Raw genomic sequence first — 16,725 nt, 5'->3', positions numbered from 1 at the left:
ATCCCTCCCTCATTCTCCCCTCCTCCCAGGCCCTACCCCTCACACCCCCCAGGTCTTCACTACCCTCATGCCCTTGTCCATGGCTATGCACATAAGTAGGTAAGTTATTTGGTTTATCGCTTCTCGTTCCCCCAACCCCACAACGAGGTGTGTCCGTCTGTCCCAGGCCTTCCTGCTTGGGATCTTATTTTGTTGGTCAATTCATTTTTTTCATTAAATTCCACAAATAAGTGAGATCATGTGATACTTGTCTTTCTCCATTTGGCTTATTTCACTTAGCATTTTCCAGGTCCTTCCAAGCTGTCCCAAAGGGTAAGAGGTCCCTCTTTTGGAATGTTTTCAGTAAGTATATAATCCGCCCTCCGCATCTGTGGGCTTCGTGAATCTGGTATTTTTGATCTGCCGTTGGGAATCCACGGGTGCGGAGGGCCGACGGCACTGGGCTACACATTTTATAGGAGGGACTTGACAAGCACTCGTGGGTTTGGGTATCCAGCAGGGTCCGGAACCAATCCCACACAGATATGGAGCGCCCACTGAAGTGTGGGGGGAGTCAAAAGGTATACGCAGATTTTTGACTGCGGGGTCTGCCCCTGCGTTGTTCAAGGGTCAACTCATCATCAAATGCCTCCGGGCTGTGAGAGGCTGTTGTCTCAGCTGGACCTAGAGCCACTGCTGCCCGTGGGGGGGCCTCGGCCACACCCGTGACTCCTGCAGGCTCTTCTCAGGAAGATGGCCCGGCCTTGCCCAGGAGGCCTGGGGTGGGGGGGGGGGGTTTGCGGGGGGACTCACAGGCACCCTCCTTCTGCCTCCGCAGCCCTGCCCAGCTCAGCGCACTTGATCACATTTCTGAGGTCAGAAAAGCTGGTTCTGGCTGTTTATTTACCTTCAACGTGTCTGTCTTCGGCCTGCGCCTCAGCTTTTGAAACGGAAAGCCCATTATCTGATGATTTTATTATTTGGTTCTGCTGCACCACAGCCTCAGATGTAAACGACAACAGCACAAACCACAGTAAGCATGCAAACTCATTGGTGAATGCGCCCCAAAGCCCACCACCAAACACTCAGAAAAGCAAACAACCCCAGAACGGCACACGCGGCGTCATTATAACCGTGTCAACATTATCTGCGCATTCGCACAAACCTGTAAGGCGACATTAAGCTAGATGATGTGTTGGTGAGGGGAGAATTTGGGTGACTTGGGGAAAAACACACACATTTCCTTTATGTTTGCTACATGTAAATAGCAGCCATGTTGTTTGAGAACAACAGTAGATTATTTTACCTCTAATAAGACAGATTCTCCCGAGTTCCTGTGCTTCCCATCTGGGCTCCCATCGGTCTCCACCTGGCTTCTTCCCTCCAGGGAAGACTGCGCCCTCACAACCCCCGCGGGCCAGCCCCTGTGCCTCCTCTGTGCCTTCGCTGAGCCCAGTGGTTCTCAAACTTTCGCTGCATCAGGATCACCGGGAGGCCTGGGCCCCACCTCCAGAGTTTCTGATTCCCAAGGTCAGGGGCGGGGCCCGGGAATCTGCATTTCTAACAAGTTCCCAGGTGATGTTGTGGGCTCGATCCCCAGTAGGAGGCTTGCAGGAGGCAGCCGATCAATGAGTCTCTCTCACCATTGATGTTTCTATCTCTCTCTCCCTCTCCCTTCCTCTCTGAAATCAATAAAAATATATTTAAAAAGGAAAAAGGAAAAAAGAAAGAAAACGAAACAATGCATCGCTTAAGCCTTAGGGACAGATGCATATGTGGATAACACAAAGAAAAGCCAGGGCATGACCAAAATGTGGGCTGGGGCCACCTTCAGGGGAGGGGGAGAGAGCGTCAGGGAGGGCCCCAGAGGTGTCGGAGGAGCCGCTAACGCTCTCCTGAAGCGTGGGGGCAGGTGAGCGGGTGCCAGTGGTATTACTTTAACAGAACACATTACCCTTTAAAGTGAGCGTCAACGCTCTCTCCGTCTATCTCCAGTCTATCTATATGTCATCGATCTATGTAGATATACATACTCATCTATGTGTATGTTTCCTAATTTCTGAAAATTAAATCCCTTTTTCCTATCCTTACACTTAGCGTTTCCTCGTAGTCTGTGGCCTTTGTTAATGGCTATAATAAATATCGCTGAGGGTATTCATTGAAATATTTTATTTTATTTTATTTTTATTTATTTATTTATTTTTAAATATTTCATTGATTTTTTACGGAGAGGAAGGGAAAGGGATAGTTAGAAACATCGACGAGAGAGAAACATCGATCAGCTGCCTCCTGCACACCCCCCACTGGGGATGTGCCAGCAACCAAGGCCATGCCCCCGACCGGAATCGAACCTGGGACCCTTGAGTCCGCAGGCTGACCTCTATCCACTGAGCCAAACCAGTCAGCGTTCATTGAAATATTTTAAAATTTTCCTTCCTGTCTAAATTATCCGTTTGTTTACAATCCTCCCGCCCCTTGCGCTCCCCCCTCACCCCCCATGGTAAAGGCTCCTCTAAGATATCTGGTTGTCCTTGGCTGTCTCTTCACATTTTAAAGCCTGAGGCTGGGGGTTCTGTGAACTTGTACTCACCTTGCTTCAGCCTGGGGAGCTGGGGAGCCAGTGGTTACACGGGGGACATCTAAGTGCCACTGAGGGTGTATTTTCTCTGGGACGATTCCATTTGTCAAGGGAAAAGGCCCTTCATTGTTTTTGCCTGGGAGTCTCGTTTGTTTGGGTTTGGTTTAGTGGGTCCCGGGTTCGATTTCAGTCAAGGGCACATGCTTGACTGTTTTATTGTCCTGGGAGGTTGGTGCTCGGCTCCTGCATGTATCGAGCTTTGGGCAGCAGGGTTTCAGCAAATCCCTTCTTTCAAGCCCATGCCTCATCCTTGGGTTCACTCCAAGGGGCGTTTCCCAGACCCAAGTCCGCTGGGCTCGGCAGGGCCTGGCGGCCCCTGCTCTGGCCTGTCTCCCCCAGTCACTCTCTCCTCCAGGCCCTGGGTTCTGCTCGCAGCTTCACCACTTGTCACTCCTCCATCGGTCTCATTTACCCACCTCCCCCGCATATTTATTAACTTCTCTCATCTGCTGAAAGCCTCTCTACTGGTCTCTTCACTGCTCAGAGTTCACATTCACTCTTTATTGTTACTTAGAGGAGTCTATTATTACTTGAAGGGAGAGAAGAAAATGTATATAGTAAATCCGTCATCTTTAATCAGAAGTTAGGTTACCTTTAAAATTAAAAAAATAAGAAGAAAAAGAACCCATGTTTATTGAACACTAACTAAGGGCCAGGCACTGGTCTGAGAGCGTCGCCTGCATTCTTTAATTAATCTCCACAACGATCCTATGAGGCAAGTGCTCTTATTTCTCTTCCCTACTTTACAGATGAGGAAATTGGGAGACGAGACGATAAACATCTTGCCAAAGATGGAAGAGATAAGCAAGTGGTGGAACCAGGCAGCCCCAGTGCAGGAGCCATGTCCCTAGTCATCATGGGACACAGATAGGTGACAGGTAGAGAGACATACCACCCGAGGTCCTATAATCAATGCGGCAGGTGGAAGGCTCACAGCTCTGTCCCAAAGTGAAAGAGTGACAGTCAGCTCAGAATGAGAAATGAAAAAGCAGCCCCGCCCTTAATCGGGTTGGGAGGACAGACACAGACAAAACCAGCCGCAAAATTAGCAGAAATGTTGCTTCTCTCACAGTCATGCTGCGGATGTGAAGTGTCACCAAGAAGAAAGAGCCTCCCTCTGGGTGAGCACAGCTTTCTCACCAGAGATACTCCCAGGCTTCTCTGCTCTACCCATCTATTGCTGGGGAGACCCAACTGCTAACGGCCGTCTGCTCATGACAGCAGCCAATCCCTCATTAGATCCCTGTGTCTTCATCTGCATCGGAAACATCAATGAACTCAGAACTGAACCCCACTCCCCTGAGACTTTCCTCAAAAACGTCCAGCAGGAATCACACCTCAGGCTCTTCCCTCTTGTTGCGCCTCCTTCTGAAGTTCCTTTGGAATGCCCGCCCTCCCTCCGTGCACTGAGTCCATCAATGTGATTTTGTCAGACGACAGGTGTGTGCCTGGTGGCCTTGGCTGCTTCCGCTTGGACGTAGATATGTGCGTTCTTAGAGATTCGTTCCTTTGGCTTAACTTCATGAGCTTAAGTACCAGGGAGGGAAGGGCAGTGGTGGAGGGAGGTCAGGCATGGGAACCCATGAAAAACCTTGGGAGAGAGGGGCCTCCTTGCGGGGAAGTGGGAGGTTAGGACTTGGAAGGCACATGTAGCTGCTTTGCATTTTGTTCTCTGGTTGGCTTAGTTCCCTCCTTTTAACCTGGTCTCTGGGCACCAAATGGTCTCAATTTTAGGAGGCAGTTTCCATCCTGCCTGCCGGGGGCAGTTGCAACGGCCATTTCTGAACTGATTACGATCTCTAGCGCCTTGCCCTCCCTACCTTTGTACTTACTTTTTATTTTATTTTTATTTTTTGAGAAAGAGAGAGAGAGAGAGAGAGAGAGATCAATTGGTTGCCTCTCACAGGCCCTGGCAGGTGAACAAACCCACAGCCTGGGCATGTGCCCAGACCAACATTGAACCTGCCACCTTTTGTCACTTACTTTACCCAGATGGGACTTCAGGACAACTGTGTCGCAGCTAAGAGAGAGGTGGTGTAGCCTGCATGCTCAGTGCCATGTGGAAGCTGCCCTAACCTAGCGGGGCTGAGAGGGGCTGTCCTGGCCTTGAGTGTGGTGCCTGAGGGCCAGGAGGGCAGCCTCAGCCTTTGGTTGGAGGTCTAGTTAAAGAATTCTCAGTGCGTTGGCAGCCAAAGATGAGGACAGACTAAGTTATTATGACTGTTCTTGTTGTTGTCATTCATATTGTTATTAATACTTCTGCACGGTATTGTGATCCAACTTCTCTAAGCACCGCCCCTCTGATCTTTCTCCCCGGGGAGGTGTACTCAACACAGGTGATCAGTCTCTTATTTTCTAGTCGAAGAAAACGAAGCCCAGAGAAGCTGTGTTACTTGCCTATGTTGGTGACAGAGCAGAGGTCTAAAATCAACAGCCCTTGGCCCCAGGCAATGGTCACTCCCGTTTCTCACAACAGGAGAAAAGACTATTGAGCAGTGAGTGTTGAGGGATCCACCTGAGCCTGGCCTGTTGGGTTGTGGATATGCCCAAAGTGTAAACCATTGGGGCTTAGTGGGTTACCAGGACTGGAAGCTGGTTCTTATTTCCATCTCTGATCCAGAACCTACCTACTAATCTCGCCTCCAGAAGCCACCCAGCCCCAAACAAGAGACTGGAGCAATGCCCTGGGCTCAGGTTATGTAAGTGGAGGCTGGGCCGCTGCCACCTGTCTGGGTAGGAAGGAGTGGAGGAGGGCCCTGCCTCTGCCCTGGCCTCCCTGGAGGGCGGGGGGGGGGGGGGGGGAGGGGGGGGAGTGTGGGCACAGGAATGCGGAGAGGCCACTCTGAGCCAGGCCAAGTGGGTCTTGCCTTGCAGCCAGCTCTAAACCGACGGGCTCAAACCAGTTTGTGGCTTAGCCTGCACTTCAGAATGGGGTGGTGGCTGCATTTTTCCCCATCTGCGCCCTAACCCAGGCTGTCCATTGAGAAGGAAGCGTGGATGACACAGGAGGCGGTAGGTCGGTAGGTCGGACGAATGTGCTTTAGGAAGGAGAGGGCGCTCAGGACTGGAGGCTGCGTCTGCTCTCCGAGCACCACCCCTGAAGTCAGCTCTCAGGCCCAGGCACCTTGGGTCTTTATCCTGAATGTTCAAGGCATCAGTGCTTTTTAAACTCAGTTTCCCTCTCCGGAATCCCCTCTTTCTCCCTTACATCCATTCCTCACATAGCAATCAGAGTGAGCTTTCGAAAACACAGCCCTGATCATGTCATTCCCCTGGCCTAAGACTCCCAGCGGTCCCCTGCTAAGCATCAAGTCCAGTCCCTACAGCAGCCCACAGCAGCCTCGCCTTGTCCCACTGTCCTCACTGCTCCCAAGCTAAGCTCACATTCTGTGGAAAGGGTTCTGTGCTTTCCTGCCTCAGGACCTTTGCACCTGCTATTTTCACTGCCTGGAATGCCCACTATCTTTAGATCCTTCATATGTGAGCTCAGTATTTGCTTCGGAAAAGTCTACCCCAACATTAGAAGATACATCAGAAAAAAACATTTGCTAAGATAAATGTCAGAGAGTTACTGCCTATGTTTTCTTCTAGGAGTTTTATGGTTTTGAGTCTTACACTTAGATCTTTAATCTATTAGGGGTTTATTCTTGTATATGGTGTAAGAAGGTGGTCATTGTTAACCCATTTGTTGTTTAGTAACATGCTATCTAGCCTCAATGTGTTCGTGTGCTTTTTAGTTTTTTCTTGTAATTGATTTCTAGTTTTGTACTATTGTAGTTAAAGAAAATTCTTTTTTTTTATTTTATTATTTTTTAATTTTATATTTTATTGATTTTTTACAGAGAGGAAGGGAGAGAGATAGAGAGTTAGAAACATTGATGAGAGAGAAACATCGATCAGCTGCCTCCTGCACATCTCCTACTGGGGATGTGCCCGCAACCCAGGTACATGCCCTCGACCAGAATCGAACCTGGGACCCTTCAGTCCGCAGGCCGACGCTCTATCCACTGAGCCAAACCGGTTTCGGCAAGAAAATTCTTGATATGATTTCAATATTCTTAAATTTATTGAGGCTTGTTTTGTGTTTTAACATATAATTTATCCTGGAAAATGTTTCATGTGCACTTGAAAAGAATGTACTAGTGTATTCTGCTGCTTTGGGCTGAAATGCTCTGAAAATATCAATTAAATCCATTCAGATAGTGTGTTATTTAAATTGCTATTTTCTGGTTGATTTTCTATCTGGAAGATTTATCCATTGATGTCAATGGGGTGTTACAGTCCCTTACTATGACTGTATTACTATTGATGTCTCCCATCATGCCTATCAATATTTGCTTTATATATTTAAGTGTTCCTATGTTGGGTTTTTATAAGGGTCATATCTTCTTGTAGGGTTGATTTCTTTACCATTATGTAATATCCTTCTTTGTCTCTTATAGCCTTTGTTTTAACGTCTATTTTGTCTGATATGAGTATTATTACCCCCAGCATTTTTTTGTGTGTTTCCATTTGTATGAAATATCTTTTCCCATCTCTTTATTTTCAGCCTGTGTGTGTCTGTCATTTTGAGGTAGGTCTCTTGCAGACAACATATATATGGGTCTTATTTTCTTATTCATTCAGCAATCCTATGTCTTTTGATCGGAGCATTTAATCCATTTACATTTAAAATGATTATTGATAGGTATGCATTTATTACAACTTTATTCTTTTTCATTATTATTTTTTCTTTGATGAAGCCACAGAACTAACTCTCAGAATGGGGTGGTGGCTGCATTTTCCCCCATCTGCGCCCTAACCCAGGCTGTCCATTGAGAAGGAAGCGTGGATGACACGGGAGGCAGTAGGTCGGACAAATGTGCTTTAGTCTGTGGCTGGACTTGAATAAGGAATCTGAACTCCACAGACTCTTGTATTTCATGGTTCTTCTACTTCCTTATTTAGGGATTTTTGTCTTTTTTATACTTTTCTGTAAAATCCTTTGAAAATAATTCCAGCTTTAACTCAGCTAAACCAAGGAGGAAATGAAGATAGCCTACACCTGGCCAAGGGCCCCTGGAGGACAGGAAGAAAAGGCCAGGCCTGGGGGTGTGGTGGCCACTTCATCAGATCAGTACAGAGTCCTGTGAGGAGCTGGGACCACCGGTGGGGTCTCCCTTTCTCCACACCTCCTGGGTTTTGTATGTACAAGTGTCTGGAGGATGCTTTGTCTAATGGCTGACAGCAGCCCGGAGAGTTGGAACTTGAACAAGAGAATGCTGTATGGTCGTCAATGAGGCCATCCTACCAGGAGGCAACACCAGCCTCAAGGTCTCCATCTTGCATCTAGGATCTTCGAAGCTATGCATAGAACCCAGCTCAATCTGTGTACTGCCCTGCTTCTCTTCTCCCCATCAGATTACATTCTCCGTTGGGCTGCTTACCATGCCTGTAACAGAATGAAATGCTCACTCTCTAACTCTATCTTAATTCCAGCCTGCATATTTTTCATGGGCTTCAGGCAAGTAGCTTCCTGCTATAGATTTGATAATTATTAGAAGAATTCTACTGGAGGCTTGAGCTTTTGGTAAAGCTTTGCAGGAGCCTCAAGACAGACTAGGATCAGCAAGGGTAAATGGGAACAAAACAATTCAGAGATTTCGAACTCTTTCTTGGATTTCTGTTGGTGCCCAGATGTCACACACCTCTTGCTCTGCCATTCTCCCTTTTCTTGACACAAAAGAAGCCTGAATTCTAGGCTTTCTTAAGATGGATTAGTAGAAGCTTTAACTCCCTCTCTCTTCTCGAGCTGGTGCCTTCTAAGATCAATAAACCTTTCCTTACTCCAAACTCTGATGTTTTGGATATCGGCATTTTGAAATGTAGGGCACACAAACCTTGAATAGGTTACATGCCCCCTTCTCACGCACAGCCCTACAAGATGGGTCCAGTGAGCAGCCTGCCTTCTTCAAATCCTGCTGGATGCAGAGAAAACAAAGTGGCACTCACTGTGGCTCTTGATAAGGGAGCGACCAACTGTTAGAGATCCCTTCTTATCCCACCACAGTTCACCTCACATGCGCTCCCATTCCCTTCCCTCCTCAGCCTTGGAGAGAATGACAAGAATCCTTCCTTCTAGTTCAGCTGATTCTTCTACTTTCTTCTCCCCTCCCCAGAGCCCAGGTGTCATGGCTCCGCTTTCATTGTCCAGACCAAAGTACCAAGTCTGGTTGAGTTCCTCTGTATCCAGGGAGGTGGGGCACAGGGCAGGGCTGGAGCAAAGGAAAGGGATGGGCAATGATGCTAAAGGGGCAGAGAGGGGGGCACATTGATTTGTTGATTTGCTACTTCTCTTTTAGTGGACTGAGAGTTTCCTACAGTGGGCCCTCTCATGTCTTTGTTCCCAGTAGTTATTCCTTTCCAGCCTCTCTTTCACGCACATGACTTTAGCCCTGTTTTTCTGCACTTAGTTCCAATTTGTGTGCAGGGTGTGTGTGTGTGTCTTTCACGCACATGACTTTAGCCCTGTTTTTCTGCACTTAGTTCCAATTTGTGTGCAGGGTGTGTGTGTGTGTGTGTGTGTGTGTGTGTGCAGTGTGTATGTGTTGGTGGGGGGGTACCCACACCAGCAAGTAATTCTCAGACACCAGCTGGGTGTTCCAAAATTTAACTCAATTCTACCTGGAGATAGCGTCAGATTCCACAGGTTAAGGGCTCAGTTCTACAAGACTGTCACGCCCCTGCTGCCTTCAGATACCAGTCACAAGCTCAGGTTGTTACCTGTGCTCTGAGCAACCAGCTAGAGACCGCAGGTTCCTACGACCCCCTGCATTGGTTTGATTCACTTTCTGGAGCAGCTCACAGGATGCAGGTTTATTATAAAAGGGTATAACTCAGGAACAGCCAGATGGAGGTGATGTATTGGGCAGGGTCTGTGGGAAGAGTGTAGAGCTTCCATGCCCTCTCCAGGCACACCACCCTTCCTGTACCTCCATGTGTTCACCAACTGGGAAACTCTCAAAATCCCATTCTTATGTTGTTGTAAATGACAGCTTTATTACACAGACATGTTTGATTAATAATTCATTGGCCATTGGTGATAGATTCAACCTCCATCCCTTCTCCTCTCCATGGAAGCTAGTTCGGTGCACTGAAGCTCCAACCCTCTGATCACTTGGTAGAGTCACCTGGCAACTAGTCCGCCCCCTTTCCCTCCCCCGCCCCCCCGCCCCCTCCCCCCCCCCGCCCCCAGGTGATCTAAGGGCATTCTAGAAGTCACCCCATTAACATAACAAGGACACCTTTATCATCTCTACCACTTAAGAAATTCCAAGGGTTTTAGGAGCTCCATGCCAGGAGCAGGCGGAAGACCAAATATATATCTTATTATAAATTACGATATTACAAGACGTAGCCATTTCTCCCACCCTTCCTGATAAAATCCTAATGGCTTTTCGCTTCTCTAAAGTTGTCAGAGGTGACCTCTGAAAATGGTTCGGTATCCACTTGACCCAGAAAACCCCACAAAATCATGCAAGTCAGAAGGTTCCAAGCTGTGTGTTCACTTTAACAACACTCATGAAACTGCCCAGGCCATCAAGGGTGTGCATACTTGCAGAGACACCGAGTATCTGAAGGATGTCACTTCATAGAAGCAATGTGCCATTTTGCCGTTGCAGTAATGGAGTTGGTAGGTGTGCCCAGGCCAAACAGTGGGGCTGGACACAAGATCGGTGGCCCAGAAAGAGTGTTGAATTTTTGCTGCACGTGCTCAAAAATGCAGAGTGTAATGCTGACCTTAAGGGTTTAGATGTAGATTCTCTGATCACTGAGCACATCCAGGTGAGCAAAGCTCCTAAGATGCAGCGTGGAACTTACAGAGCTCGTGGGCAGATTATCTCACACATGAGCTCTCCCTGCCACACGGAGAGAGAGGATCCTACTGAAAATGAGCAGAGAAGGTTGCACAGAAGAAAAAGATACCCCAGAAGAAACAAAAATATATGGCCCGGGAGTAAATTCAGCATAAAATAAATACTAACTATATCTCCAAACGGTCCAAACAATGGCTCTAATCTGTGAGCACAGGCCCTCTTTGCAAGAGTCATTCTTGATCAACTCGTCCTGAAACTGGCTGAACTTCACCTGACCCTTCCTCCAAAGCCCTGAAAACATTCCTCTCTCCTTCCCCGAGTTAGGAGGGAATTGAGGCTGTGCTCTTGGGGGTTGGGGGTTGGGGGGTGGGGGGGCCCCCCTCTGGGGATGCTCCTTCACAATGCACTCCTTGTGATAAAATGGTCCCATCTGGGAGAGGGTCTTCTGTTTATCCCAAGAAACGTCTCCTGGGGGAAGAGAGGAAAGCACGATCGTTCTGCAATTTGTGGAGGGACTTGAAAGAGTGTGCCAGGGAGGACGATCCTAGAATAGTGAAGGTGGGCCTAGCAGGCACCCTAGCCTGCCCAGGGCCCTCCCGGACCTGTCCCCGGGTGGATGGCCCCTCGCTTCCTCGAAGCTCACTGTGCCCACCTCTCACGCCAGCTGTGCTTGCTCGGCACCTCTGCTTCCCTGAGGAGCCGCAAGCACCTGCTGAGTTTTCCCGTTTAGATTTTGCCTTGGAAAGGCGATCAGCTGAAATAATTGAGATGAAGCGAGAAGGGCACGGCACAGAGGAAGCCAGGCCTCTAGAAATGCCGGAGAGGACAGGTCTCAGTCCCAGAGCAGTGCGGATACCAGCCCTTGCTCTCTCTCCACACGGTTACCTGGCCCCGATCCTATCTCTTTCGGGGCAGGTGCAACATTCCTGGGTGTGAGGAGGGCCTTATCAGAGGGGAGCAGCAGAAGCTTGATAGGCAGGCCAGGGTCCAAAGTCAGCCCCACGCTCGGTGCAGCCACACGCGTCTGGAGGGACAAGGGCTTCCTCACCAATGCACTTCCTGTTCCTGCCTTCCCTGAATGGAATCCTAGCTTGTTTGCAGAGGGACGAGGTCACTAAGGCCAGGGTCCTATCAAAGGGCCTTTTGTCGCCTGAGCTAACCATTGGCTCATTGTTGCTTTCCTGCCTGGCCCCTCCAGAGGTGAGAAGCCACTCAGAGCCTCCAGTTTCGGTGGGTGGCTCTGAATGCAACGGTGCAGGAGGAGGAGGCTGGCCTGGTTCTGGGGAGAGGGACCCTGGGGCGGGCTGATGGGGTGCCTCTGCTCAGGGCCTCCTGTCCAGCAATGACGGGTCCAGCTGGGCGCGTCGACACACTTACCTTCTTCCAGGACAAAGGATTCTTACAGCTTGCCTTCCTCCCTTACAAACTCAAGCCTATTTATAGGATTCTTTTCCTCTCCCTTCTCAGGGGATGGAGGTGACCCTGCAGTCTCTCAAAGTGGAAGTGGCCCACACCACCTTCCTTTCTCTGCACATTCGCACTTTCCCGGAGAGCACAGGGTGGTCTCTGACCCCTGGAACATCCACCAAGTGGGACAGTTTTCACCTCTTTGAGAGAATGATTGAGACAGAACAATTTTAGAAAGTTTGTAGGACAGACAGAATTAAAGTCCTGATACCACTTGTTAGCTGTGGAACTTAGGACAAGTCTTTTATCCTCTTTATGCCTCTGTTTCCTCTCCTACAAAATGGCATGATACTGGAGTTGTGTGAGGGCTAAACAGGATAAGGTGGGCAACGTGCCGAACTCTGGGTCTTGTATATATTTATTGCAGTCATGTTACCTAGAACTATTATTCTCAGGATGGGCCTCGGCACCTGACCCCAGAGTTTGCCCAATCTGTTCTCTGCTGCCCCTCAAGGCATATCAGCATGGTCTTGGGGTGAGGTTCTCGCTCTCTGTTTAGAAGGCTCCCCAGTATAATTCAAGGCCATGGGTAGAGAAAATGCCCACACATTTGCTTGTCAAGCCTGACTACTAGGAGAACTACAAGGGACACCTGGTTATCTAACACCGGGTCCCCATATGAATGGATCATATTTGGAAAAATTAAAAAGAGGCAGCTGAGACTTGGTGGGTCAGACTTGTCTCACTTTTTGTTTGATCTGTAGGAAAGATGAGCCTTTGTGGCATCCTGCACTCAATTTCACCATTTTTTCCCTTCCTTTAATTAACAAATATTCATTGAGTGCTCGCTGCTTGCTGGGAACTATGCAATGTGTGGTCTCTGATCTTGTGGAACTTAGTCTAATGGAGGAGCAGACATTAATGTAATAGGTACGAGCAAGTGCTCTTAGGGGAAGAGATGACAAATTCCATTAACTGATGGGGTGACAAGCTCAGAGACGTGCAGGGGAGGCTGGAGGGATGGACTGGGGTTGTTTGTGATGGGACTTGAAGAGCTTGGAGTCCACGTTTAAGGTTTTGGTCTGTATCCCAAGAACAGTGGGGAAACCAGGCAGGTCATGACTATTTCAGCTTTCTAAAAAAGAAATCTTTCTTAAAACTTTTTATTTTAAAATAATTTTTGACTTTAAAATTTTTCTAAAACAGTACAAGTGTTCCCACATACTCTTCACCCGTGTCCCCCAAATGTTAGCATCTTACATAGCGTACTTATTAAAACCACATGGGGATGTCCTTTTCTGGAGCAAAAGCCAACCTAGGCTCTCACGTTGCATTTATAGTTCTTCAGTCTTTATCTTTCAAGACCATAGGGCTTGTGAAAAGCATGGACCAGTTATTTTGTACAATGTCTCTCAATGTGTGTTTGTCTGATGTTTCCTCTTTTTAAGTTCAGGTTGTGCATTTCTGCGATGTTGCATCCGTGTAGTGTGATAGGAGGTACGTGATGTCAACATGTGTCATAATTGGTGATGTTAACGTTTGATCACTTATTCAACTTGTGCCTGTCAATTTTTTTCATTGCTAACATACTATCTTTTTTCCTTCTCAATGAGTAAGTATTTTCAGGAAGATACTTCAAGACTATGAAAATATCTTATTTCTCATCAAACTAATTAATTAATAGATGCAGCACTAATTTTTGCATCTAGTAATGACTCTTGCCTGACACAATTATTACTAATTTGCCAAATTGTGATTATCTACTTCCATAACTCCTTCTACATTTATTGTTTAGAATTCTACTGTAATGAAGAACTGTTCCTCCATTTCATTATTTACTCAATTATTTATTTATATCAATATGGAATCATGTATATTTATTCTATGGGTCATTGTCCATGACTATCATTGGTTTTGTTACTCAGTTTATTCCCTATTTGGCTCTTAAGAGACTCTTTATTTTGACTCTTCTGTCCTTTTGACATTTATTAAAAATAAATAAGAAAATGAGAAAGGCTAGAAGAAACCCTGTGTTATTGGATTGGAATTGGAGGTACATTATTAATGATGTTCAATATGCAGGCTGTCCCAAAAACATGTATGCACACTTTCACAGCTGATAGCTCAATTGATGTTTCTCCCTTTTCAACCGGAGTAAGTTTTGAACAAAGGAAATTCATCTTAAAATGCTATTGGAAGTTTGAAAATGCAGTTGAAGTACAAACACTGCCTTTATAATTATTCACAGTGTGTCTACATTTTGGGAGGCAGGGGGCGGGGACACAATTTAAAGCTGGTAACTCACTTAATTTTCACTCCTTTTCAGGTTTAACTGATTTGAAATAACGGATAAAGCCAGACTAAGCTTTGAACAAAGAAAATTTATCCACTAGACTTTTTTATGGGGATACATAAAAGATAAAGTTTATGGTACAAAAGTGGCAACAGTTGACAAATTGTGCTGACATGATTCTTGATGTTTGTGATTCCATTGCTTTGCGTTATCAGCAGTGCCTGGACCAGAACAACCATCATTTTGTAAACAGATTGATGAAAAAATATATTCATTTCTGTAGATGCTTTTAAATTTTGCAAATGAACTGTATGTTAATAAACACTGACTTTATAATCACTCAGAGGGTGTGTAGATTTTGGGGGGGTGGCATAGATGAACATAGACAATGATATAGATGTGTGTGCATGTGAATAGACATCTATTTTCTAGCTCTGTCCGCTGAAAGGGCCTAAGAGGAATAGCACCCCAGGCTCAATGAGCACATCGAGCAGCCAGATCTTGATTTCTAAGTATCATTTTACAAAAAGAGAATCCAGAGGTCCTTGGATAATTGCAGGGTGAGGACAGAGAAAGAACAAATGGGCCAAAAAACATTTTCGTGGCAAAAAATAAAGCCAGTACCCAAAAAATGATGGGGGCATAACAAAAGGAAAAAAAGGCCAATGGAAAGGGTCTCTTAAGAGCCAAATAGGGAATAAGCTGAAGAACAAGATAAATGATAGTTATGGATAATAAGCCACAAATATACATTCTTCCATATGGATATAAATCACTACTGAATGGGTATTAAGGCTCTGGTTGGGTGGCTCAGTTGGTTGGAGCATCATCCCATGCACCAGAAAGGCAATGGCTTTGATTCCTGGTCAGGGCACATACCTGGGTTGCAGGTGTGATCCCTGGTCAGGGCACATGCAAGAGGCAACCGATAGATGTTTCTCTCTCACATCAATGTCTCTCTCTCTCTCTCTCTCTCTCTCTCTCTCTCTCTCTCTCTCTCTTCCTCCCTCTCTCTAAGTATATCTTCGGGTGAGAATTTAAAAATAATAATAATAATAAATTTTTTAAATGGGGGTTAAGAAACAATTCTTCATTACAGTAGAATTCCAAACAATAAATGTAGAAGAAATGATGAAAGTAGAAAAATCACAATTTGGCAAACACTGTAGGGATAATTGTTTCAGCCCGGAATCATTAATAGATACTAAAATTAGTGGAAGAAAGGATGAGAAGAAATAGGATATTTGTGTAGCCTTGAAGTATTTATTTCATTTCCCTTCTCTAACAGTGAGGAATCCGGTTCTTTTATCCAGAGATAGTTACTTATTTGTTTAATCTAGTAACACACATATAGTAAATTAAGAATGCTAACCGATAAGTATGAACAACACCTTCAACATCTAGAATCTGTTTTGAGCCTTTGACAGCATAAAGTAAAAATACATTTTTTTTCAAACTTACTTAGTTTACGTCTTTTCTTCCCCACTCCCCTCAGTGTAGTTATGTCATTCTTTTATTTACTTTTTAATACAGTGGGTTTGTTTTTTTTACTCTTTGGTATTCCATTTTTGGATCCTTCCACCCTCCTCCTCTAAACTCACACACACCCTTTACACACACACACACACACACATACACACACACATACACACATCCTGGCTGTTATTTCTTTATTATTTATATATTAATTCTGTGGCCATGCAAAACATTGCCATGGCTCTAAAATCCGAACGCTACAAAAAGATATGTTCAGAGACAGGCCATCCTCCCCTCCCTTCCACGCTGTTTCCATTCCCCCTTTCCTTCCAGTTTCTCCGCCCACCCTCTGTAGGTAATCAATCACATTCGTTTTTGGTTGATCCTGCCTATATATTTTTTGCACAAATGCACTAATACGTATGTATTTTCTTAGGTCCTTTTACTCTTCCATGAAAGGCAGCGTACCACAGATGCAAAGGTAATGCTGGTTGCTGGGTGGAAGGGGCTAGAGTGGCTGTAAAGAGAACGCTCAGCTGCTACTCTGGTCCAGGAGCGATGGTGGGACCCCACGTGTGGCGGTGGTGGGACCAGAAAAGAAGAAAAAACTGTTTTGAGTGATGTTTGGGGGTGATAGTGCCGTGCTTTATAATTGTTTGCAGAGGGCAGTGTCATGGGTGGTATTTTGATTTCTGGCTTTACTCATTGGGTGAGTGCCAGTCTTGCTCAACTGAGATACAGAACACGGCAAAAGGGTCAGCTATGGGAGGGGCCCCACGTGGGTCTGTGTTTGGACATATTGAGCTTGAGGTGCAAATGATGTAGGCTGCTGAGGCATTCGGCACTGAGGGGAGGTCTCAATAGAAATTTCTAGAGCTGTGATTCTGGCCGGGTCTTCCGCACACACAGGTCCGGACATGCGAGAGCAGCAGCACCGAGAGCAGGACCCTCCGCTCATTTCCAGTGAGCCTGGAGCTCCCCACACCACCGAGCCGGTCTCAGCACCAGCTGGGTGTCTGACAATTCGACTCCGTTCTGACACTGTGCCTGGAGGCAGCGTCAGACCCTACAAGTGG

Source organism: Myotis nattereri (assembly GCF_964212035.1).
Source record: "Myotis nattereri genome assembly, chromosome: 18".
In the NCBI taxonomy this organism is placed as follows: Eukaryota; Metazoa; Chordata; class Mammalia; order Chiroptera; family Vespertilionidae; genus Myotis; species Myotis nattereri.
This window is presented reverse-complemented; position numbering follows the sequence as displayed.